Raw genomic sequence first — 25,956 nt, forward strand, 5'->3', positions numbered from 1 at the left:
TAAAAAAGGAAGAAAGAAAACAAATAGGGAAGGTGTACATAGTCTTGCAAATGAAGCAAGAACTGTTCTACAGAGTCAGGAGATAGTCAAAATAAAGAGGCCTGAGGCTGAGTAGCAGAATCATTAGACTGTTACTCCTTATCTTCTTTCTGCCTGTAAATAATTTCAATAACCAGTACATAGTAATGATATTGCATATATATATATATCATAATATATTATTCAATAATTTAAAATATGTTGGAAGTGTTGTGCTATTGGAAAAAATGCTGAAGGGGTAATGTTATAAAAGGCTCAGTGCAAGAAAATAAGATGGGTGATATAATCTCAAATATATAAAACATTTAGATAAGAAACAAAACTAGAAGAAAATATGTCAAAATGTTAAGAGAGGTTAGGATTTTAGGTAGTAACTTAAGGCCCTACATGTCTGGCCACCTGTAATTCTCTGAGATCATCTTTTACTATTGCTTCACTCCCCACCCCCGACAACCGTATCCTGCTCTAGCCACAGTACTGTTCTTCTTTTATTATTATTATTATTATTACTATTATACTTTAAGTTCTAGGGTACATGTGCAGAACGTGCAGTTTTGTTACATAGGTATACAAGTGCCATGGTGGTTTGCTGCACCCATCAACCTGCCATCTACATTAGGTATTTCTCCTAATGTTTCCCTCCCCCAACCCCCAACCCTCCAACAGACCCCAGTATGTGATGTTCCCCTCTCTATGTCCATGTGTTCTCATTGTTCAACTCCCACTTTTAAGTGAGAAGATGTGGTGCTTGGTTTACTGTTCATGTGATAGCTTGCTGAGAATGATGGTTTCCAGCTTCATCCATGTCCCTGAAAAGGACATGAACTCATTCTTTTTTATGGCTGCATAGTATTCCATGGTGTCTATGTGCCACATTTTCTTTATCCAATCTATTATTGATGGACATTTGGATTGGTTCCAAGTCTTTGCTATTGTGAATAGTGCCGCAATAAATGCTATATAAAATTACATCCACACTTTATTTTTCTCCATAGCTGTTAACATTACCTGACATAACTTACCTAACGTAAGGATTGCTTTTTGCTAGTATTTCCCAAGAAGAGAGAATGATTGCTAAGAAAGCGACAGTAGAGGAAGCTGAGGGTGTATGCTAGAAAGTGATGGAATTTAAGCTGATAAGAAAGGAAAGAAGACTATTTGGGAGAGGCAGAGATATCAGGCAGAACAATCATTGGATTATACATCGCAAAAATTTTGAGGATCAGGGAACCAGGATAAATAAGCATGGAAAATAAGAAGTCCTGGTCAAGAATGTTGTTTTGTTTTGTTTTGTTTGTTTTGGAAGTGAGGATTGTGGAGGGACTGCAACTACTGTCTAGTGTCATTTCCTTACCTTTATAGACACCCTGCCTAATGGGTTTTGAACTGAATTATTCAGGAGGGGAAAAGAAAAAAGGGGTAGAGGACTTTCCACTGTTACTATTTTGATGTATATAATTAGCAGGCTTTGTCTAGATAAGTATGCACCTACAGTAAATTCCTTTTGAAAAAATAAAAATCAGATCTAATGGGATAACATTTGCAAACTGGTTTTCTTGCACTCAGTAATGTGTCATGGACATTATTTCATGTTAACAAACAAAGATATATATTTTCAAAACTCTATAACATTTCACTACTTGTAGAGACCATAATATATTTAACCAATAACTGATCGTTGAACATTCAAATTGTTTTTTTCACACTTTAATAGACAAAGTAAGATCTGTATATATTTGATTTCTATTTTGCATACTTGTTACTATGGGTTTGAATATATTCCCTCCAAAATCAAGTGTTGCCAATGTGAAAGTATTAAGAGGTAGAGTCTGTAAGAGATGATTAGGTCATGAGGGTTGGTCCCTCATGAATGGGATTAAGACCCTTTTAAAGGATCTTTGCAGAGTGTTTGGTAGCTTGCCCTTCCATATTCCACTAGTGAGGATACAATGTTTCTTCCATCTGGAGAATGCAACTCTCACCAGTTGAACCTGCCAGCATCTTGATCTTACACTTCCCAGCCTCCAGAACTGTGAGAAATATTTTTTTTTTAAATAAACTACCCAGTTTGTGACAGTCTGTTACAACAGCACAAAACAGACTAAGACACATGTTTACACCCTTTGGGTAAACTTTTAGGAGTGGAATTATATGGCAAAAGACTATTAGATTTTAAATGTTGAAATTAATTTATTGGACAAGCATTTATTAAGAATTTGCAATGTTTCTCAGGCACTATTGTAGTCCTTTCGAATATGGCAATAATCAAAACAGAAAAGAATGGCAGCTTTTATGAAGCTAATGTACTGGTACAAATATAGTCGAGATGATTCAATCAACTTATATTTCCACCAACATTCTATCAAAGTATCCACTTCCTCTTATCTTCACTAACTTCACTGGATATTTCAAAACTTTTATGCTTTTGGCTAATCGATTATTTTTCTTATTTTAATTGTTTCAATAATTTGCACTATTTGATTACTGGAAAAGCTAGACATGTGATAAGCTTATTAGTCATTGTATTCCTACTTCTACATTGCATTTTTGTGCTGTTTGCTCCCCCCCCCCCCATTTGGTTATTTTTTCCTTATTTGATTTACAAATTTTCAAATGAAAAGAAATATAAACTTCTTAGCAGAGAATAATTGTTCAGGCTGCCCAACAAATAAATACTCTTTCTAATACGAGAGAATTCCACGCTGCCTCCCACTCAGGAAGCCAAATAAGACATGCCATTTTCTCTCTCCAACCTAGTATAGCAAGTATATTGGAGTGAGATGTCCTTGGGATGGCCAATCAGATGCTTCCACTGGGGATATTGAATCTGGAGGAGGTAATTCAATACAGAGATTCTTTTAGAGATAATTTGAGATCGCTGTGGTAAGGTAACAAGCCCTAAAGCTTCCCCATGACCTCTTAGTGAAAATATGCCATTTTGGTAGAGTGCCTTCACTGTACTTGTTCCATCTTGCTTCTGATTAAACTTGCTTCTTAAGCCTTCCTGTTGGTTCTGTGAGCAACTCCCAAAACAACCTTTAGGCTAATGTTAACCACTAATTTTCTGTTGTTTTGTAACTAACAACATCATTAGAATAGCTGTTTCATAAATACATATTTCCAGCATAATTTTCTAATATTTTATAGTGTATTTGGCAAACACAATGTGTTAATTTGTACTTACTCAAGTATATCAATATTTTACTCTGTGTATTCTACCATTGATATGTGCTTAGAGGGCTTTTGAATATCAAAATTATAAAAATATCAATCTATTATATTTTCTAGTATTTATATTACATCGTTAATATATTTGGAATTTATGCTTATATAAGGCATAAGAGCTTTGTTTTCTTTATTTTGGTTCTCAAATATGTATCCAATTGCCTGTCACTTTTTTTTTCTTTTTTTTTTTTTTCTGGTATAACCAGAACCTTGCTCAGTGATTTAAAAAGCTACTCTTGTCAGATATGTAATTCTTCTGCTAATTTGTAGAGACTTTGTTCTTTTTAATTGTTCTGTCTATTCTTGGATTCTCACTATAGTTTCAATCAATCTAGTTTAAATGACACTTTTATATTTGATAAGTTTAGTCCCCTTCACTGCACATTCTTTTCAGAATTTGACTGGATATTTTTGTCCACTTATTTTTCAGGATCTATTTTATAAATTTTTCTATTAAAAACCCTTTGTAATTTTGATTGCTGTTATACAAAATACACAGCCTAATTGGGAAAAAATTGTCAACAAAATATTTCTAGCCAAGACCATGTGATATTTCTCTATTTACTTACCATTTTTTATGATCACCAGTATTTTGGGTATTTTGTTTTTATGTATGCTTTGCATAGTTCTTGGTAAGTTTATATGCTTTGGATTATATCTTTAATTGTATTTTAAAAGTGATTATTATTCATTTTCAAGGGAATTATTGTTTTTGTTTATTTTTGGAAGTTTATTGACTAATTTTAATTCTAGCAGTTTGGTTTTCTAGTATGTAATCATATAATACATAAATCATTATAATTTAATATCATTTAATTTCATCTCATTTTCTTGTGTGATAGGTGATGTCCAAGGTTTTATTTGTTATTTTTCTTTGTTATTTGTTATTTTTCTTAAGCTTGAGGTTTTTTTAGAGGAAAGTCACTACTAATTTTAAATATGATGTAGACTCATACAGTTAATAACATTAATTAAGAAATTGGTGGAAAGTCATTTACCATTGTGGGAATGGGGTAATTTTGTCTCTGTTTGCCTTTTCCCTATATTTGCTGAAACTTTTGCAACAGGGGTCCACCCAGCCTATAAAAGGGTGAAGAAAAGACTTCATGACTATTGGAAAGTCCACTCCAATTTCAGATGACTTTCCTGCACTGGATTAAGGCACCCATTTTGGCAACACATTTGATAGAACAAAAGGTTTGCCACACAAGGCTTTCAATTGGTGTTTCTCCCCTTTTCTGCTATTGGTCCACTGTTGTAAAAGGTAGTTTCAAATGATTATTTTACATTCCTCCACAGTCACACCAAATTCTATGAGATTTCGGAATGTCTTCTTTCGGAAAAATTACACCCAACATGTACATAACACTGTATATCAATTTCCCATTTTTCTTTAGAAGTTTTGTACAACGCTAACAAACAGTATGGAACTATTACCCAAACCATATTTTGGAAAACTGAGTCAGGGTATATGTTATTTTACCATAGGTGACACAACAAAACTGATAACTGCTGATTTTCAAGGCACATCTTGCAGAACATGCATTTTACAAAGGACATATAGAGATTGAGTCTCAGTAAGACTCAATCTGTCATTCATTCTGAGGCAAATTGCTCTCTAGTCATGAACCTGTGAAATCAAACTTACTATGTGCTTCTAAAATACAGTGATGGAACTACCATAAGATGGACATTCCCATTCCGAATGGGAGATAGGAAAGGAGAAAGGAAGGACAGGTCCCCAATCAAGTCCAAAATGTAACACAGCATACAACATTAAATATTAAGGCTTTGGAATAATCTTCTTTGGCTCAGTATTCTGCCCTCCAGATCTACTGGGCCAGAGATCTTGCCTTCTGGACACACTAGGACTGAGATTCTGCTCCTGAATCTTTGCCTGGCAAAGGTTGGCTCTAGGTGGTCCTGCTTTCATAAATTTGCTGGACACAGCCCATATTGTAGTCTCATGGGTTGGAGTGCTTGGGGCTCTCCACAGTGGAATTCACATGCCACACAGGTGGTTCCACCAGTCAAGGGTCACAAACGAGGCACTGCCCCTAAGGCTCTGTTGGGCATTGCCTTGATGGAGGATCTCTGTTGCAGTTTTCTGCCTAGACCTTGTGGCTCTCCAAAGCATCCTTTGAAAGCATCCTAGGTGGAGGTAACTATGCCACCATAGCTTTGCTGGGCACAATGCACACTTTACTAGTGTTTGCCAGAGCTGCACCTGGGACAGCAAAACACAAAGCAATGGAGTAAGAACAGCAGAGTCCTTGATATGCACTATCATTGGGCAATGGCAGCTACTTCTTTGAAATTTTTCTCACCCCAGACCTTAGCACTCTAGGCCTCTGACTGTGGGAGCAGGCTAGATGATCCCTGAAATGTCTTGGGGATCATTCTTCGATTTTCTTTGACAATGGGTCTTGGCTGATGTTTAGATGGCTAAATAAACTCCCTATCATCTTGGTGAATAGTGCCTGGCTCCAGTTGAGATGGTCCATCATACAATCCATAGTAATCTCTTATCATTTGGCCAAATCCTTGTTCTCTCACAAACAGCCTGTCTCATTTTTTTTTTCCAATGCAGAAAGGCTGAAAATTTTCTAAATTTTTAAGGTTTGGTTCTGTTTTGACTAACAATTCTGTCTTTAAATAACTTCTCTCACCTCACTTTTAACTATATAGGCAGTTAAGAGGGACCAAGCTGCACCTTCAACACTTTGCTTAGATATTTACTCAGCCAAATACCCACTTGCATCACTCACAGGTTCTACTTTCCAAAAAAACACTAGAACATGAACATGACTCTTCCAAGTTCTTTGTCACATTATAACAAGGATGTCCTCTCTTTCATTGTCCAATAACATTTTTCTCATTTCCATTTGAGAGCTTGTCAGAAAGGCCTTTACAAATCATACTTTTGCCAGCATTCTTCTGTTCATAACCACTTAGGTATTTTCTAAAAAGATTGAGGCTATCTCTATAACTGTACTGGTCTCCTTCTGAGCCCTCACCACAATCATTCCTTATGTTTTATTCATAACAATGTAGACTTTTTCTAGCATTCACCTCAACTATTCCAACCTCTGCCAATTACCCAGATCGTAAGCTGTGTCCACATTTTTAGATATTTGTTATAATAACACTCCCACTTCTCAGTACCAACTTTCTGTCTTAGTCCATTCAGGCTGCTACAACAAAATGTCATAAACTGTTTGGCCTATAAACAACAAAAAATTATTTCTAACAGTTCTGGAGGCTGGGAAATTCAAGACCAAGGCACCAGCAGATTTGGTGTCTGATGAGTGCCCACTTTCTGATTTATAAATGGCACCTTCTTCCTGTGTTCTCACAGTTGGAAGACGCAAGGGGTCTTACTCAGGCCTCTTTTATAAGGGCATTAATCCCATTCATGAAGATTACTAACAAGCAAAAGTGGTAGTCCAGTTTCTGGTCTCTGTTCACTCTCTGTCTACTATCCTGAAGCAGTTCAGCCACTCTAACAGCAGCTGTGAAGTGAAGTCAATGGCCCAATGTTGTTATGCATCATTTTCTACAAAGGTAGTTAACTTTGAGGGCTCTGGAGATAATGTGGCTGGCACAGATACACGTCTGTGATTTTACTCGTTTGCCTCTTTTCTCTTCATCTTTACCATTAAGATTGACAGCAAATCTAAGGAAACTGATATACAGCAATGTGTGAAGGCAATGTATAGCAAAAAGTATTACTTGTTTGTTTATTTGTTTTCCTTCCACAAGAGGAGTAGATCAAAAAATTAACAACTTCAAGGAAACAATGAGACATGGTCAGATTCTCTGTCTTCCAACTCTAGCACTAGAATGAGATCCTATTTACCTGGAGGAGCAGAAGGAGCTTCTGTCTTTTTTATGAGGTCTTCTAATCAAAGAATTTATTGAGATTTGAGGGAATTTCCCCCCACTAATTTCTCACAACAGTGTTCCGATGTCTTGAGAAGTTGAGTATCAGTTCCAAGAGTCATGTTAAACTTGGTATGACTAGAAAAAGCGTTTTGAAGTTTAACAGGAAATAGTTGCTACTATTCTCTATTGCATTGCTGATTGCTATTTTACTCCCCCAGTTCCTTATTTTTTATTCATTTTGGACAGATTCTAGGAGTGAGAAAAGGCAATATCTTTGGCTCCATCGTTTTGAAAAGTTTTTCTTTTATATATACTTGTTTTGTTCTTCATTTTGTTTATCTAACAAAGTTAGTTTCTAGGAACTAATCTGTGGCCAAGAAAACAAATATTAGATGAGCTCTCTCTTCTCTTGGTAATGAGGAAAATATCTAGATATTTCATTGTAGATAATTGCAACTAAGAGCGATGAGGTAATTTGAATCCATAGTATTATAAGTTACAGGTTTTTTTTTCTGTTTTTGTTCTTTTTTTTTTTTCTTAGAGATAATGGACATTATACAAGGATGTAATCAGTCTTTTTATTGAAAATCAAATTTTGCTTCTCTACTTCTAAAGATTGTGTGGTAGGAGCTCTGGAAAATTGAGAATTATTTTCAATGAGGAAACCTGGTGAGGAAATTGTTCTGCTGTGAATGGCAACAAATTAAAACCACAAATTAACATGAATCCACAGGAAATATTGAATATCATTTTAACTTTGTCATTTAACCAGAGGTACTCCAAGTTATACTGCATTTACAACAGTAAAAACAGAACTATAACTACCACCATGTTCACTATGTTTTTAATACTGGAAACTTAAAAATTGAGAAATTTGCCTTAGTAATATTTCCTCATAAGATGAACTACTTGGGTCTTTACATAAACTCATTTTTTTAAAATTGTTCATGTATTGAAATAAAACTTCACTTTTAAAGAAATAAAAGCAGAATATCAAATTTATGCACTGTTGTTTGAAATATTAACCTTTTACATTTTTGTACTTGCCACATCCTATTTATCAAACACACACACACACACACACATACACACAAACACTGCTATTATTTCACTATATGAATCGCCATTTATTTTTGCAATAATTTATGTTAAAATTACTAAGACACATCTCCCATTTTTCTTAATGTATCTACAACTATGAACAAAAATATTCTGGCACAAAATTTCAATGTGTTTTGTAGCCATACATGCCATAACATAATATAGATTTTCTTCCAAACTAAGGCTTTTTGGTTGGTTGTTTTCTAACCTAAAAGCAAATGAGTGCCAGCATATTTAATGAAAATGCTACATAACAACATATCTTGGTCAGGCAGAGTGGCTCATGCCTATAATCCCAGCACATTGGGAGGCCAAGGCAGGAGGATCACTTGAGCCCAGGAGTTTAAGACCAGCCAGGGAAAAACAGTGAGATCCCATCTCTAAAAAAAAAAAAAAAAATTCAGCCAGATGTGGTGGTGCATGCCTGTAGCCTCAGCTACACAGGAGGCTGAAGTGGGAGGATTACTTGAGCCAGGAAGTTCAAGGCTACAATGAGCCATGATCATGCAACTGCACTCCAGCCTGGGCAGCAGAAAAATAAGAAAAAAAAAAAAAAGAAAGAAAAAGAAAATAGAAAAGAAAAAAACACAACATCTTATACAATGGCAAGACTCAAGAATGTATGTCAATGCAATGCATTTCTCCAAACTTGCTATGCTTTCACACCTCTAAATGTATCTATTAGCTATGTAATATAGCTAATATATAATATAGCTAATGGTTTGTTTTCACTATTACTTTGGTTTTCACTATGCATATGGCAAAGAAACAAAACTTTACGTCTACCCTTTTAGGGTCTCTGTCTGGCCCCGAAAATTAAACTAACTAAAATAGATTACCAAGAGAAAAGCATATCGATTTTTACCTGTACGTGGGAATCCCCACTGAAAAGTAAAGACCCGAAGAAACAGCAAAAACTAAATGCTTCTATGCTAGGTTGAACAAAGAGTACCAATTGTGAAAAAGTAACTGAAATGAATGAGGAGACTGAAGAAAGGTAAGAGTTATTTTAACAAGGTTTGTTTGTATAAATTTTTCTCAGCCTCAATCTCCCATCTCTGGTGACAAGACGGTACAGAGAGGTACCTCCTGGAACAGTAGACCATCTTTTACATGGTAGATTTCTCCTGTCTTTGGTGATAAGAGTGTTTCTTTTCTCCTGGGACATAAAGGGCAGAATGTTAGTATATGCTATTTTTCAAGTGCCTTTAGCTCAAAAAAATTCTTACGGCAAAGTGGCACATTTGGGGGTGACATATTCTGCCACCATTCTCACGTAACGAAATATTTTATAATTACTGTCTCCATCATTTGTTTTTACACTTCCATTATTGAAGTCAATTTTTTTTTTTTTTTTTTTTTTTTTTTTTTTTTTTTTTTTGAGATGGAGTCTTGCTCTGCCGCCCATGCTGGAGTGAAGTAGCATTATCTTGGCTCACTGCAACCTCTGCTTCTGGGTTCAAGCAATTCTCCTGCCTCACTCAGCCTCCTGAGCAGCTGGGACTACAGGCGCCTGCCACCATGCCCAACTAATTTTTTTATTTTTAGTAGAGACAGGGTTTCATCATGTTGGCCAGGCTGGTATCGAACTTCTGACCTTGTGATCTGCCCACCTCAGCCTCCCAAAGTGCTGGGATTACAGGTGTGAGCTACCACACCTGGCCCAAAGTTAATTGTTTAAATAAGAAGTCCTCTTTTAATATATGAGTTGGATAAAGGCAAGTTGTTAGTATTTCACAAGTCTAACATTTCTCATAAGGAAGCTGTATTAGTCCATTGTCACACTATGAAGAAATACCCAAGACTGGGTAATTTACAAAGGAAAGAGGTTTAATTGACTCACAATTCAGCATGGCTGGGGAGGCCTCAGGAAGCTTACAATCGTGGCAGAAGGCAAAGGAAAAATAGGTACCTTCTTCATAGGACAGCTGGATGGAGTGAGTGCAAGCAGGGAAAATGCCAGACACTTATAAAACCATCAGATCTCCTGAGACTCACTCACTATCATAAGAACAGCATGGGAAAACTACCCGCAACCCCGATCCAATTACCTCCACCTGGTGCCACCCTTGACACATGGGGATAATGGGGATGACAATTCAAGATGAGATTTTGGGCAGGGACACAGCCAAACCATATTAAAAGCCATGTTAACACTTTTGATCTAGGTAGAAGCCTTCATTAAAATAAATGTATAACAACAGAAGTTTTCACAAAGCACAGTTAATGATTCTATAATTGGATTTCTTTTTTCTTTTTCTTTTTTTTTTTTGCTGTAGATATGAGCAAACAACATTAGTTCTTTATTTGTAAAACAAAATTGTTAACTTGGGAACCATATTTTACTCTTTAAAAATCCAGAATATCCAGCATAGTGTCAGACATATAGTAGGTACTCCTCAAAATTTAATAAACAAAATTTTAATAAATCTATAATAGAAATATGAAGAACTGTTGTCTCCCGTATTAGAATATAGGCTTCTCAAGAACAATGGCCTTGATTTCTATTTTGTCTTGTCTATACATATTAAAGTGTTCACTTCCAATAAATAACTGGTAAAGTTCAAAGGAAATGATTTTCTAATTACATTTAGGTATATTTTAAATTATCTTTAAAAGCAAAAGTCAAATAGAAAAATCAAAGGTATACATAATCAAAAACTAAAATCCTGATACAATACAATTTAAATAGCTCAGAGAGTTCCGTAGACATTTCCAAAGTTTTGCATTCATTTGCTCATTAAGAAAATTACTTATTGAGTTGCTCTTATAAATTAAGAATTGAGACATGAATGACAAATTCCCTGAACTTAAATGGCTTACAACGTAGTGCAGGTAAATTAATAAAATATACTTTATACAAAAAAAAAAAAGCTAAATCCGTGATACATTGAGACCTTGGTGACAGTTGCCTAAGAGTCTGACTTGTTGGGGAGGTGGAAGTCAGAGAAGCCTTCAGAGAAGAGATGAATAATACATGAGTTAAGATTTACCAGCAAAACTGAGCTTCTGGGAACAGGAATCCTTCTTTTATTTACTTCTGATAATTATATCGAATACAATGTTGAGCACACAACATTGTGTGCTCTATAACACATATTTAGAAAGAAAATACAGATATAAGTCTATAGATATATTAGATAGCACAATAGAGAGATCTAAAATAAGAGCAACTTCAGTGAAAAGACGAAAAATGGCTTCCTTTGGGAAGCCATATGTATAGCATTGGACATAGAATAGGAAGACAGAAGAAAGAGCTTATGCCATTACAAAGGTGGGTGACAGAGCATGGCTTCTTTGAAAGGTACATGAAATTTAATCTTTTGAGAGTTCAAAGTATATATAGGAAGGAGTTGATGCCAAATACAGGTGAGAAACAGATGAAGAAGATCTTTAAAGACAGTGAATGGAAAGGAGAAAAGACTAGAATGAGGAAGACGGGAAACAAGGTACTACGATGGTCTAGACAATTGGTGATGTGTTTCTAAGTGAAGATGGTGGTGGCAAAGGGTCAGAAGAAAAGCAGTAAATTCTTCTGGGTAGGATCAACATGACCTAGTGATTGATTGGATGTAATAAATAGGGGAGAATAAGTCTCATATGATCCCCAGGTTTCTCATCAAAGCAACCAAGCGTGGTTACTAACTGAGATTGAGAGTGTGAGAGAAATGTCAGGTTTGAGAAGGATGGTGCTAAATTTATTTTAAATTTGTTAAACTTGAAGCAAGTTCCAGTTACAGAATTCCAACTATTCATTGGATATATAGATTTAAAGACAGAAATCTAACATGGAGATGAAAATTGGGTGTCACAGGAATTTATGTAGTCATTGACACCCTAGAGAAAGTTGAGCTTGATTAAAGTGAAAAAGAGACTAAAAATAAAAACAGGGCTGAAGAGAAATCCTGTGTAACATGAGCCTTTTATGGGCTACAGAAGATGAACTAATGAATCAAATTGAGAAGCAACAGCCAGAAAAATAGAAGGAAAAACTAGAGGTGTGATGTGATTGAATCCTCAGTAATAGTGTAAAAGAAAGATAGTAATGGCAATTACCACGGGAAGTAGGGAAAGATGAAGACGGTGGGCTGTGTGGCAAGTAGGACGTTATAGTTAACCATAATCTCAACTTCTGTGAAAAAAGGAGAAATGGCTACATTTTTGGGCACTAAAGATTAAACAGAAACTGAAGAAGGAAACAGACAGTAAATAGTGACCTTTTTTTTCTATAAACTTAACAGTAAAGGAAGAGTTAAATCCTGGGCAAATTATTCAATACAATGTTGGTACAACACTGACGATAATTTTCTCCTTGCCAAAAAAATAAAAGGCATAATTTCATGGATACACAGCTATAAGTGTGTTGTAGACCATTATTTGTGGTACATTTATAAAAATTATGTAAAACATATGTAGATCAACCAGTAGACTAACCAAATGAAAGTTTACATTTTAAAGTTATATAATACATAATATACAAGGCAAAGTTAGATCAATAATACAAAACTGCATCTCCTAGTCTAAAGCTCTCACACAATACATTTATTTCTCATTGATTTCATGCCTTAGAGTAAAGGAGTAAAAAAACAGTCACCATTACTATTAAAGCAAAATAGAAATACAGGTCTAATATATTACCTTTAGTATATTAGATATTAGATATTTAGGAAGGTTCAAATAAGGAATTTTGAGAATTCGAGACAAATCTGGATTTTTCACTTTTTTTTTTTTTTTTTTTTTTGAGACGGAGTCTCGCTCTGTCGCCCAGGCTGGAGTGTAGTGGCGTGATCTCGGCTCAGTACAAGCTCCGCCTCCCGGGTTCACGTCGTTCTCCTGCCTCAGCCTCCCGAGTAGCTGGGACTACAGGCGCCCGCCACCACGCCTGGCTAATTTTTTATATTTTTGGTAGAGACGGGGTTTCACCGTGTTAGCCAGGATGGTCTGGATCTCCTGACCTTGTGATCCACACGCCTCGGCCTCCCAAAGTGCTGGGATTACAGGCACGAGCCACTGCGCCCCGCCTTTTCCTCTTTTGTTAACTTAAGTTTTCCAAACATGTCACTGGGGTGGGTGGCTTCACTTAAGATTCTTACATTGAGGATAATGTTATACAATTAAAACTAAATATTTAAATTATATGTTAATATTCACTTACTTGGATGTTGACGGGCTAAGGGATTTCCATTTACAAAAAAAAAGCAACCCTTACATTTGTTAAACTGCGTGGAAAATATGATTTTGCCAATCTTAGAACCCATCTGACCTTTTTGAACTGGCTTTAAATCTTTGGGGAATTTCATTTGTTTATCCTCAGAATAATATGACTTCCTGTGTTAAGAAGAGAGCTTCTAAACAGCCAAAAGGCTTCTTGGATATCAGGTAGTTAGTTTCATAAGCAATTTTTCAGAAACCATCCATGAATTAATTATAAACACATGAATTTTATTTTCTCCAATGGACAAACTGTTTTTTGTATTGTTTTAATAGAAAATATTAGCAAAATACAGTTCAAATTTTGCTATATATAACAATCTGAATTAAAGTTGTAGAAAGAGAACATATGTATCTTCTCTCTACTTGAAAACAGAATGTAATTTGTACTGAATACTTGGGGTGTGCTGTAACTTCTATCACATAATTAGGACTACCCAGTGTTCTTATAGTACCAAATATATAGTGAATTCTCTAGGCCTGTGACATTTGAGGATTTAACTCTGAGTTTTTACTTTCTTTTCACTAACCTGAATGATCAATGATATGCTGTAATTATTAGTTTTTCTGAGATACAAACACAAGTCAAGAAACAAATTCCTTGTATCTACATTTCAATGTAACTTTGTGGTTTTTCTACACATCTTGTGTTAGTAGCATTCATTTATTGACATTCATTAACATTTGTCTTTTGACAAAAATGTCCACAAGAAAAGATAGAAGTGTCAGTTAAAAAAAAAGTAAAGAAAAGAAATAATTAAATTGTTTATGAGAAAACACACAGGAAACACATGACTTAACAAAAGGAGATAGAAAAACTGGGAACGTCTACAAGAATTTCCACATTTGCAAATTTGGAAACAGATGTTCTTAGAAAGAGCTGCTCTTGAAAGCCTGTGGTCTTAAATTCAGTATCTTCACGGCAAACAACTAAATGATGCTGGACTTATAAAACAGAAGAGATGAATTTTTAAAAGACTGCCATTTAAAATCATTTCACTTACCAGTAGATAATAACACTAAAAAAAAATAGCTACTATTTGTTAGATGCTTACTGTGTGCCCACTGTGTTAGTACTTTATGCAATCCATTAAATAACCCAACAAGATAGCCTATAATTTTCCTCATTGTACACCCAGGAAGACTGAGGCTCAAAGAAATTATGTAACCTCCTGAGGAAACCAAGTTATGATTACACAAGCTCATCAGCAAGCTCTATTGGACTTTAGTTTGCTTTTTTGAGTGTTACTATGAAAATACATATTTCAGACACGGGATATTGATTGCCTCTGGAAAAGCTCATTTATTAGATTCTATGCAAAATATATATAAGGTGGATGGAGGGCTTAATATTGTAGGTTGAGTGGGCTCTGGAAACATGAGTGCCTGAGCTCAAACCCTGGAAAGGCCTCTTACTAGTTAGCTCATTTCAGACATGTTACTTATGATCTGTGGTCCCAGTTTTCTCATTTGTAAGATGTGTATAATAATAATACCTACCTAAGAGAATAGGTATGCATAAAGCACTTAAAGCAGTGCATGGCACTTAGGGCTCAATTATGTTGGTTATTATTACAGTAAGCATATCTCCATTGCTATCATAACTGCCTTTTGTTATCTAACTATTTATGTTATGTTTTTCCTCCTTCTCCCCAGAATTTAGTCAATTCAGTAAGACGTAATAACCAAAAGCTGATAACTATCCTGTTAGGTCAAGGACATTATAGAGAAAAATATGCTTTTAAAAGTTTCAAGTATAGTTCTGACTACTTATTTCCCACAAATATTTTTTACTATGTATGGTAATATTTATTTTGGAAATTCATTATGGAATTATATATGCAAATATGCTTTAAGTAAATCTGACAGTAAGTTTGTGTGAATGTAATATGACATGATATGATATTGAACCTGAGAAGAGCTAGAAACAAATCTTCAAGTTCCACAAAAGAAGAGTTACTCAAAATGATACAGTCTGAATTAAGCAATTTGAATTCTTTTGAAAATGGCATTTAACTAGCAGACAGAAAGACAAGAAAGCTGAATCAACTTAGAAACTTCCTGTATTTTGCAGCAATGATGTTGTGATCCTTCAAGTAAAGGGAGATCAGTTTGATGCCATTTTGAGCTCACTGTGCATTGGAGCATAAAAGGAAGAGGTGGGTGGGAGCAAAGTTGAGCTAGAAGTCAACTGGAATGAGACACAGCAGGAGACGAATGGAGCAGTCAGACAGATGGGTGGATGAAAAGACTGGAGCACACAGGAAGGTGTTCAATGATGACTCAGCTAAGAAGGTGGAAAAGGTTATGATACGACCCAATTACCACAAATAACCAAAAAAAAAAAATAATAACTATAAGGATAGGATGCAAAGAAAAGATTAAAGCCTCATTTGAAATGTTTTCTGGAATTCCTTTTGCAGTTCTGCTCAGATTAAGTTATGTAACTATAATGAACTCAATTTATCTGACAACTATTACATTTTCTTATCTTATTATACATTCAGTACCCTAAATATGTAACTGTTATTCCAAGGTACTTATGACTCCGTGTTTGAGACTTAACTTCTGTTTTGTTTTAAGATTTTGTAATAAAAAGAGAATGCAAATTGATGAAAACATAGTCCTAAAAAATAATAATTATATCACTAAACCTCCCTATGCAGTTCATGTATTTATTGTTGCACTTATAATTTATTACATTTTTGTTAGTGTGTTTCCCATACTAGACAATGAGATCTCTTGAGAGAAAATATATTTTATTATTTGGAATATATAGCACAGGACCTAGCATGGAGCAGCATTGAAAATACTGCATAGAAGGAAAAAGGAAGAAAGAAGGGAAGGAAAGGGAAGCAAGGAAATAAAGGAAATCATGTACGTATAAACAAGAGAAAAAAACGTTGCTATCACAACTTGCTTCTGCATTCTATCTTAAGCAATAATTTTGTGGGATAGGGTTCCATTGGATTTAGTGTTCCATGAGGGGCCAAATAAGAAAAATAGCATCTTGCATATATATATCACTTTATAATTTATTCTTTCATAGTCATTATTTGTTTGATCTTCAGAGTAACTTCATGAGACAGATTTTTTTTTCTGCCGCCTTTTACAAAAGAAGAACCTGAGACCCAGAGAATTTAAATGACTTTCGCAAGTGTACTTAGATAATAAATAGCAGCATGTGAATCAAACTAAACATTTTTAAGTCCATAAATTTCTTAGGAACATAGTTTAAGTTAAATTTTGTTAAATCAATTGCACACAGTAGCATGCATTCCTCAAGAAGAGGCTCAAAGTTTGTTTTGTATATACCAAGGAACAACAACAACAATAACAACAATAATATAGCTAACATATGTTGACTGCTTCCTACTTGGAGACACTGTTCTAAGAGTTGATGTGTGTTCATTTATTTAATCTTTATAACAACCCTATATTTAAAAGTACTATCATTATACTTATTTTATATATGAGAAAAATGAGGGGTTGAAAACTGAAGTAACTTATCCAAATTCACACAGTAATGGTAAAGCTAAGATCTAGCCATTATTCTAATAAAATATCTCTGTCCTTATTACAGTATAAAGTATGCACTTAAAATATGAGAAATTGTAGTTAACTCATAATGTCATTCTGGAAACTTTATACCAGTCTCTGAAGCCAATTAGTTGTATTTTTTGGCAAAGTACTAACCCTGTTTTTATCTGCTTCTTTCCCATGAAATAAGGCTATATATGTAGTGATGCCCATGCTACCCCTGATATCTAAAAATCTAAGATGAAAACGTGCACACAGTCTTGGCAGCATTGGGGTAATAGACTATGAAAGAAGAAAGCAGATTGGAAAAGTCAGTATATCAATTAAGAAAATAATCACTCAAGGAGAGGAATAAACAGCAAAGCAATCTACATATTTACTTATAGATAAAATTGTTTCAGTGCTGATTATTCATCCTTATATAACTGTCTACAGTCATTTAGGGTTGTCTTAGTCCATTTTGTGTTGCCACTGCAGAATACCTAAAACTGGGAAATTTATAAAGAAAAGAGATTATTTAATTTACAGGTTCCACAGGATGCAAAGTTCAAGATACATGACACCAGCATCTGCTTGGTTTCTGTTGAGGACTTTCATGCTTATATCACAACATGGCAGAAGGTTAAAGGGGGAGTAGACATGTGTAAATAGGCAAAACCGAGGGGCATCTTGGCTTTATAACAATCCACTCTTGGAGGACTAATTCATTCTTGAGAGACCTATTCTGGTCTTGCCAGAGAAAAAATTCACTCACTGAGTACTGTGAGAATAGCACCAAACCATCCGTGAGAGTGAAGCCCCATGACTCAAACACCTCCTATTAGGCTCTACAGCTTACAGATTATACCTCCTAACATTGCCACAGCGGGAAACAAATTTCAACATGAGATTTGGTGGGGACAGACCATATCTAAACAAAAAGTAAACAAAGATAAACCACTTTTGAGAACATACTTGTGATCCTTTATTTCGACCCAGAATGATGCCAGAATTTTGGAGATGAGGCTCAAAGCAAATCAGTAAGTTACAATTCTCAAGTTTCACAGGGAAGTGGGAGTGAGAGACACATCATGGAGGCCCAAGCGACTCTCAGATACACTGGGGGAATTGTCTTCATTGAATTCCAACACCATGCAGACTCATTTAACCGTAGTTCTTCCAAAGCTGCTTTTCTGCTTTGCTTTTGGAATACTACATTATCTAGATTTTCATCTACCCTTTCAATTCCTATGCTTCTTGTGTTGATTTCTCTTTTCTGACTTCTCAGATTTTTAATCTCATTTTTAAACATGAGAATTCTCTGAGGTCTATTTCTTGACCCTTTGTCCTCTTTTTAACTATCCCTTGGGACACTTGCACAATCTAAATGACTAACTAGAATTTATGAGATTATGAGCCAGATCTCTTCCTGCTTATGAGCCCATTTCAATTAGATGTCTCAGCATCATTGTAAGTTAAAATGCATAAAATCCAAAACAATAATTTTTTCTCAAACCAATGTTACATCTGAAATGGTTATTTGATTTATCTTCAATGACTTTAGCTTCTTTTTCTTCTTTCCACAAGCTAGAGCTTTAATTTCTTTTAAGAATAAACTTAACAGATGAAATGATAGACATAATTTTTATGTTGTGTTACACTCTTGATCTAAATATTTCCAAATCTTTTGAATGAAGAACTTTGAAGAAAAACCTGATCTTACTTTATCCAAAAATTCTTTTAAAAATAAGGGTTTAAAAATTGCCAAAAAAAAAAAAAAAAAGAGAGTAATTGGAAAAGCAATTTGTACTTTCTGTCTTGAGTTAATCTCTATTTTCTCTATATCCATGTTGACAGTAAAATATAATCATGAAGAATACATGTTTTATTGATCAAAAACCACTTTTGGAAGATACTGAAATTACAATTCTATTGCGCTCTCTCTCTCTCTGTCTCTCTGTCTCTCTCTCTCTCTCTCTCTCTCTGGCTAGCTTATCCCAACTGCTGTGTCACATGTTTTCGAAGTTACTATGATTATTTAACAATGTTGCAGCTAAAATGATGGACATAAAATCAACACTATAAAATATAGTCCCAGCTACTCAGGAGGCTGAGGTGAGAGGTTCACTTGAGCCCAGGAGAACGTGGCTGCAGTGAGACATGATAGTGCCGCTCCACTCCAGCCTGGGTTACAGAGTGAGACCCTATCTCAATCAATCAATAAAATAGTTTGAATAGTGTTTATTTTCTCAATTCTTGTTAAATAGCTGACATCAGATTGAACTCTGAAACCCAAAACTCCTGGAGTAGTGAACACACTCTCCTTGATGGGAATCAGATATTAGTTCTTGATACTCCACAAGCAATCTGGATGACTTAAAAAGAAAAAAAAAAAAAAAAAAAAAACACCTAAATTCAATGAGTTTCAGTGTTCTTCCCTGAAAATTGGGGTTAGGGCCAAACGACTCATATCCTTACTAATTCTAATTATTAATTCTAATTATAGGATGTTCTGCTTCTTCAACTTGTTCTCAGACCTTATTCTCTGTTCTCTCACTCAAACAGAACAGAGTACCCATAAAATAGTTAAAAGTTGATTTGAAAGCATTTTTAAAAGCTTCACATTGGAATTACAAATATAAAGGTATTTGGTGTCCCTCCAGAAGAGAATTTAGAAAGATCACGTAAAATACATTGTTATCTTTAGACTTGGGAGATTGGTCCCAGCTACTTTTAGAACTGTTCGTGAGTACTCAGTAGGGGGAAAGTACTTTTGCATATTTCAAAGTTTGTCATCAACTTCAGGATATATTCAATTATGGTGTCATGTCTCATTTCAAGTGGAAAAACAAAGGTAAAAAGCCCAGTGGCACAATAGCATTGAAAAGCCAATAATAGTGTTTCTGCCTGATTTGGCGTAATTACCCAGATTGAACATGCTCAGCTTCAGAATTATAGGCAACCATTAATTATCTGTTCCATATCCCAAAGTGTATATATTTTTCCTGAGCTTTTATGGTTAGGAGTCAAAAGGAAGTACAGCAGTTCGTTTTATTTAAACTTTAGTTTGTGTTATGTTTTACAAGACTTTTGAGAGAAAAGCAATTTGTAATACAGGACTACTAACTTGCCTAGTGTTGGATACAAGAAATATATATGCCAGCTTAACTCACTAACTATATGGAATTCAACAATGTCTGCAAATAAGAATTTTTATAACATCACACTCTAATACAACACTTATCTTCACTCTACCTGTAAATAAAGCCAATTTCTATAAAAATCTGGGGACTTAAGCAAGTGGTACGGGAAGAATATTTCCTCCATTCTGACTTGCCCATGGATATAAGATATTGAAAGAGAAAGACATAAAGGAATAAAAAATGAGAAGTTCTGCTGTATGAATTCAACATTTTTTGGCATTTTCTCCAAAGACTACAGTAAAGATTTAAATTGTTGTTTAATTATTGTAAATACAAGACTCATATTTCATTAAATGCAATAATGAGCCAAGACATGTTAATTTGACTTTATGCAAATAATGCAAAATGTGGCCTCCATTCCCCAAGTCACAGCTATTCCAACTCCACCATCACATCTACCTTCAAGCCAATAATAGAAAGGGAAGAAGGGTCAGTTCTCTTCCTTTAAAGACACTTCAGGAAGTTAAATACACTGTTTCTGCTGACACCTCCTTAGATACTTAACCCAGTCTCATGCCACCCAATTGTAAGGAATTCTGAGAAATAGCTTTACTCAAGACAACTATGACTCAGCTATAAAGTAGGCATTCTATTAACAAAGAAGGAGAAGAGAATGAGTGACCAGGTTCAACCAGCAACCTTTAGACATGGACCAAAACTACAGACCAGAATATAAATATGGTTTGGGAGAATGACAGCCTTCCGTCCATTGGTAGAAGCTGCGATGAAGGTGATTTCCTCAAGGAGGAGCCAGTGTCAAGAAGGATCAGTGAGGTAATTGAGGATGAGTAGGCATCTAACAAAGAACAGAAGTTTTACAAAGAGCATATTTGCAATTTTGAGAGGCCAGAGAAAACAGAAGTGGATTTACTAAATTAAAGAGAAAATGGACCAGGTGCAGTGGTTCACACCTGTAATCCCAGCACTTTGGGAGGCCGAGGTGGGCGGATCGCCTGAGGTCAGGAGTTTGAGACCAGCCTGACCAACATGGAGAAACCTCGTCTCTACTAAAAATACAAAATTAGATGGGCATGGTGGTGCACGCCTGCAATCCCAGCTACTCGGGAGGCTGAAGCAGGAGAATTGCTTGAACCTTGGAAGTGGAGGTTGCAGTGAGCTGAGATTGCTCCATTGCACTGCAGCCTGGACAAGAGTGAAACTGTCTCAAAAAAAAAAAAAAAAAAAAGAGAGAGAGAGAGAACATTTTTAGTAATGGTTGGAGAAAATAGGGCCATGGTTGGGTTAGCTGGCTGCCAGTATGTCAAGACGAAAAGAACTCTTAGATTCAGCTCATCAGGACTTGGCTTCATCTTGGGAAGACACTGAGAATATAAGAGCTTGTGCATATTTGACAGCATCTCTGCAAGGTGGAGCTACTGGAAGAGAAGGAACAGAGAACTCTGGGACAGCAGAGACAGCCCAGTTTATGAAAGGAAGGTGTGTTAGTCTGCTCTCATGCTGCTAATAAAGACATACTTGAGTCTGGGTAATTTATAAGGAAAGAGGTTTAATTGACTCACCATTCCACGTGGCTGGGAGGCCTCACAATCATGGCAGAGGGTGAAGGAGGAGCAAGACATGTCTTACATGGCAGCAGGCAAGAGGGTGTGGGCAGAGGAACTGCTCTTTTATAAAACCATCAGATCTTGTGAGACATTCACTATCACATGAACAGCACAGGAAAAACCCTGCCCCTATGATTCAATTACCTCCTACTGAGTTCTGCTCACAACACATGGGAATTATTACAGTTCAATGTGAGGTATGGGAGGGGACACAGAGACAAGCCATATTATTCTGTCCTTGGACCCTACCGAATCTCATGTCCCTTTCACATTTCAAAACACAATACTGCCTTCCCAGCAGTCCTCTAAAGTCTTAACTCATTTCAGCATTAACTCAAAAGTCCATGGTCCAAAGTCTCATCTGACACAAGACAATTCACTTCTGCCTATGAGCCTGTAAAATGAAAAGCAAATTAGTTACCTCCTAGATACAATGGGGGTACAAGGATTGGGTAGATACACTCATTCCAGAAATTGGCCAAAATGAAGGGGCTACGAGCATGATGCAAGTCTGAAATCCAGTGGGGCAGTCAAATCTTAAAGTTCCAAAACAATCTACTTTGACTCCATGTCTCACATCCAGGTCATGCTGATGCGTGAGTGGGTTACCATGGTCTTTTGGTCTTGGGCAGCTCTGACCCTGTGGCTACTTTCACAGGCTGACATTCAGTGTCTGCAGCTTTTCCAAGTGCATGTCAGTAGATCTACCATTCTGGGGTCTGGAGGACAGTGGCCCTCTTCTCACAGCTCCCCTAGGCAGTGCCCCAGTGGGGACTCTATGTGGGGGTTCCCACCCCACATTTTCCGGCTGTACTGCCCTAGCAGAGGTTCTCCATGAGGACTCCACCCCTTATGCACACCTCTGCCTGGACATCCATGCATTACCATACATCCTCTGAAATCTAGGTGGAGGTTCCCAAACCCCAATTCTTGACTTCTGTGCACCTGCAGGCTCAACATCACATGGAAGCTGCCAAGGCTTGGAGCTTTACCCTTTGAAGACATGAGCCAGAGCACCAAATCCCAAGACTGCCCAAAGCAGCAAGGCCATTTTCCTTCTAGGCCTCCAGGACTGTGATGGGAGGCACCTCTGTGAAGACCTCTGACATGCCCTGGAGACATTTTCCCCATTGTCTTGGTGATTAACATTTGGATCCTTGTTACTTATGTAAATGTATGCAGCCAGCTCATATTTCTCCTCAGAAAAATGGGGTTTTCTTTTCTACCACATTACCAGGCTGCAAATTTTCTGAAATTTTATGCTCTGCTTCCCTTTTATACATAAGCTCCAATTTCAAACCATATCTTTGTGAATACAAAACGCTGAATGCTTTTAACACCCCCACCAAGTCACCTCTTGAATGTTTTGCTGCTTAGAAATTTCTTCTGCCAGATACCCTAAATCATTTCTCTCAAGTTCAAAGTTCCACAGATCTCTAGGGCAGCGGCAAAATGCTGCCAGCCTGTTTGCTAAAACATAGCAAGAGTCACCTTTATTCCAGTCCCAACAAGTTCCTCATCTCAATCTGAGATGAGCAGCATTTGGTCAAAGCCATCTAACAAGTCTCTAGGAAGTTCCAAACTTTCCCACACCTTCCTGTCTTCTTCCAAGCCCTCCAAACTGTTCCAACCTCTGCCTATTACCCAGTTCCACAGTCGCTTCCATATTTTCAGCTCTTTTTATAGCAATGCTCCATTTCCCAGTACCAATGTGCTCTATTAGTCTGTTTTTTTTCTTTTCTTTTCTTTTCTTTTCTTTTCTTTTCTTTTCTTTTCTTTTCTTTTCTTTTCTTTCTTTCTGTCTTCTTTCCTTCTCTTTTTCTTTCTTTTATTTTCTTTCTTTCTTTTCTTTCTCTCTCTCTCTTTCTCTTTCTCTCTCTCTTTTTTGTTTGTTTTTTGAGATGAAGTTTCATTCTTGTCACCCAGGCTGGAGTGCAATGGTGCAATCTCAGCTCACTGGAACCTCTGCCTCCTGGGTTTAAGCAATTCTCCTGCCTCAGCCTCCTGAGTAGCTGGGATTACAGGCACCCGCCACCATGCCTAGATAATTTTTGTATTTTTAGTAGAGACAGGGTTTCACCATGTTGGCCAGGCTGGTCTCAAATTCATGACCTCAGGTGATCCACCTGCCTTGGCCTCCCAAAGTGCTGGGATTACAGGTGTGAGTCACCGTGCCCAGCCCCAGTCTGTTCTCACGCTCCTAATAAAGACATAACTGAGACTGGGTAATTTATAATGGAAAGAGGTTTAATGGACTCACAGTTCCATATAGCTGGGGAGGCTTCACAATCATGATGGAAGGCAAAGGGGAAGCAAGACATGTCTTACATGGCAGCAGGCAAGAGGGTGTGTGCAAAGGAACTGTGCTTTTATAAAACCATCAAATTTCATGCATCTTATTCACTATCACAAGAACACATGGGAAAAACCCACCCCCATAATTCAATTACCTAAAGCTGAGTCCCTCCCACAACACGTGGGGATTATTACAAGTCATGGTGAGATTTGGGTGGGGACACAGAGTCAAACCATATCAGAAGGTATAGAGGAATGTTTCAGGAAATTTTGATGAAATTGATAGTTTCCAACAGAATTTGTAAAATCTAGCACCTAATTCTCAAATGTTTGGATAGAGAAAAGGTACTGGCTTTTCTCACTCCCTGTTAGCAAGAACATTCTGTATCAAGATGGGAAAAAAATAGCATTCGTTGTGTAGCACCTGTGATGGTGATTTATAAAGAGATCCAGGCTGAATCACGTGGGTGCCTGCCCCAAGGAGGCTAACACTTTGCTGCCTCTTTTAACAAATGTGTGAATAGTTTTAAATATTTATTTAGAGAGAAAACTAAGTCTCATGTGATGAAGAAAATGAGAGCTACTGGTGATAGAATTTAAACCCCATTTCTAGCTTGCTCTTTTGTTACTCTGCTCTTTGGAAAACTTGTGCCTTTTGCTGAAGAACACTAAAGCCCTTCAGGTAAAAAATAAAATAAAATAAACTACATAAATTTAAAAAAAAAAAACATGCTCTTGAGAAGGCAATCAGTCATCTTTTATCACTTGAACATACTCATTGAGGTCACTGCCTACACCAAGGACCTACGAAAAATGTTTTCAAACAGAATGCAATGGTCTTCCTCAGAGTAGATCAGGAAAAGAGATTTTCTTTTTCCATTCTGCTGCATTTTCAGTGATATCTGAGCACCCTGATGGACTGACATCTTAGAGTTTTCCATTAAAACAGACTGCTGATTTGCCTACGAATTTACAGTTTAACTTGAATCCTGGAAACACAAAGAAAAATAACACATAGCCTCGCCCTCAGGGAACTCAACAGGTATTCCAAAATGGACTTTGAGATGTCCATGCCCCCACAGAAATACACAAATTTACTTTTGTTGTATGTTTTGTGAACGACCTAAATTTTCCTGCTCTTTACAAACTATTGTTCTTTAAGTTAATGCTTTATAATAATTATTGATAGATGTCGTGCTAAATTCTATAAGGACAGTTTTATTATTTGACCCCATTATTTCTGATAATTTGCTCATCCATGTTCAGGTTCAGCATATTTTTCCTTCTCTGAATTTCCACACCGTAGCCTTTGCTCCTTTTCTAGGCAAAAAGAAAGTATCCTATTTTCCTTTTTAGAATATTATTATTCAGGTCTGGCATCAACTACTGTGATTTTTGATCATCCCCTTAACTCTCAATAGCAGCTTGTATCTGGAAGGTCACTTATGAGCCTCTGCAGACCCCAAAGAGAAATTTATCTATTTGGAAAACAGAGTTTTTCAACATGAGTAAAATGACATTTGTAACAATCTTCCAGGAAATATTGTATTGCTCTGAAAGATGGCACTTGTAGAGTTCAGATCTAGGACAATTTTGCTAAATACTCAAAGGCAACTTTACAAGAATGAATTCATTTATTTTTAAAAATATGAAACAGAAATAATATCATCTCTAGCTTATTTGGAGAGAGAGAAAAAAAAACTTCTTTATAGTTATAAGGAGTTGGAATTAATTCCATTTCTTTGTTTCTAGTTTGCCATATCCTGTCTAATTGTTAGGGTATGTGTACCCTTCTAAATACACTGTTTGCTTTGAATGAGATCTGAGTGAGAAAGAGTTTCAGTTCACAGCCTATGGAATCTATTTGCATCTCCAAGGAAATAGTTGTTTACTACTCTGTTGTCATTTGTTCA

At 36.3% G+C, this 25,956-nt stretch overlaps 2 long non-coding RNA genes across 14 annotated transcripts in view; one reads left to right on the forward strand and one right to left on the reverse strand.

Annotated features, from left to right (window-relative positions):
* LOC139361892 (uncharacterized) overlaps window positions 1-17,372 on the forward strand; it is a 123,718-nt gene extending 106,346 nt beyond the window's left edge. Inside the window, exon 5 of the long non-coding RNA XR_011619793.1 lies at window positions 17,192-17,372. This is a non-coding gene — a long non-coding RNA (uncharacterized lncRNA). The remainder of the gene's footprint in view (window positions 1-17,191) is intronic.
* LOC105470039 (uncharacterized) overlaps window positions 1-25,956 on the reverse strand; it is a 223,466-nt gene that overhangs the window by 78,287 nt on the left and 119,223 nt on the right. Inside the window, exon 10 of one of the 13 annotated variants that reach the window (XR_011619787.1) lies at window positions 8,855-9,409. The exons of the other annotated variants lie outside the window; for them this stretch is intronic. This is a non-coding gene — a long non-coding RNA (uncharacterized lncRNA). Of the gene's footprint in view, window positions 1-8,854; window positions 9,410-25,956 lie in introns of those variants that run through there. 13 annotated transcript variants of the gene reach the window in all.

Source organism: Macaca nemestrina, chromosome 2 (assembly GCF_043159975.1).
Source record: "Macaca nemestrina isolate mMacNem1 chromosome 2, mMacNem.hap1, whole genome shotgun sequence".
NCBI lineage: Eukaryota > Metazoa > Chordata > Mammalia > Primates > Cercopithecidae > Macaca > Macaca nemestrina.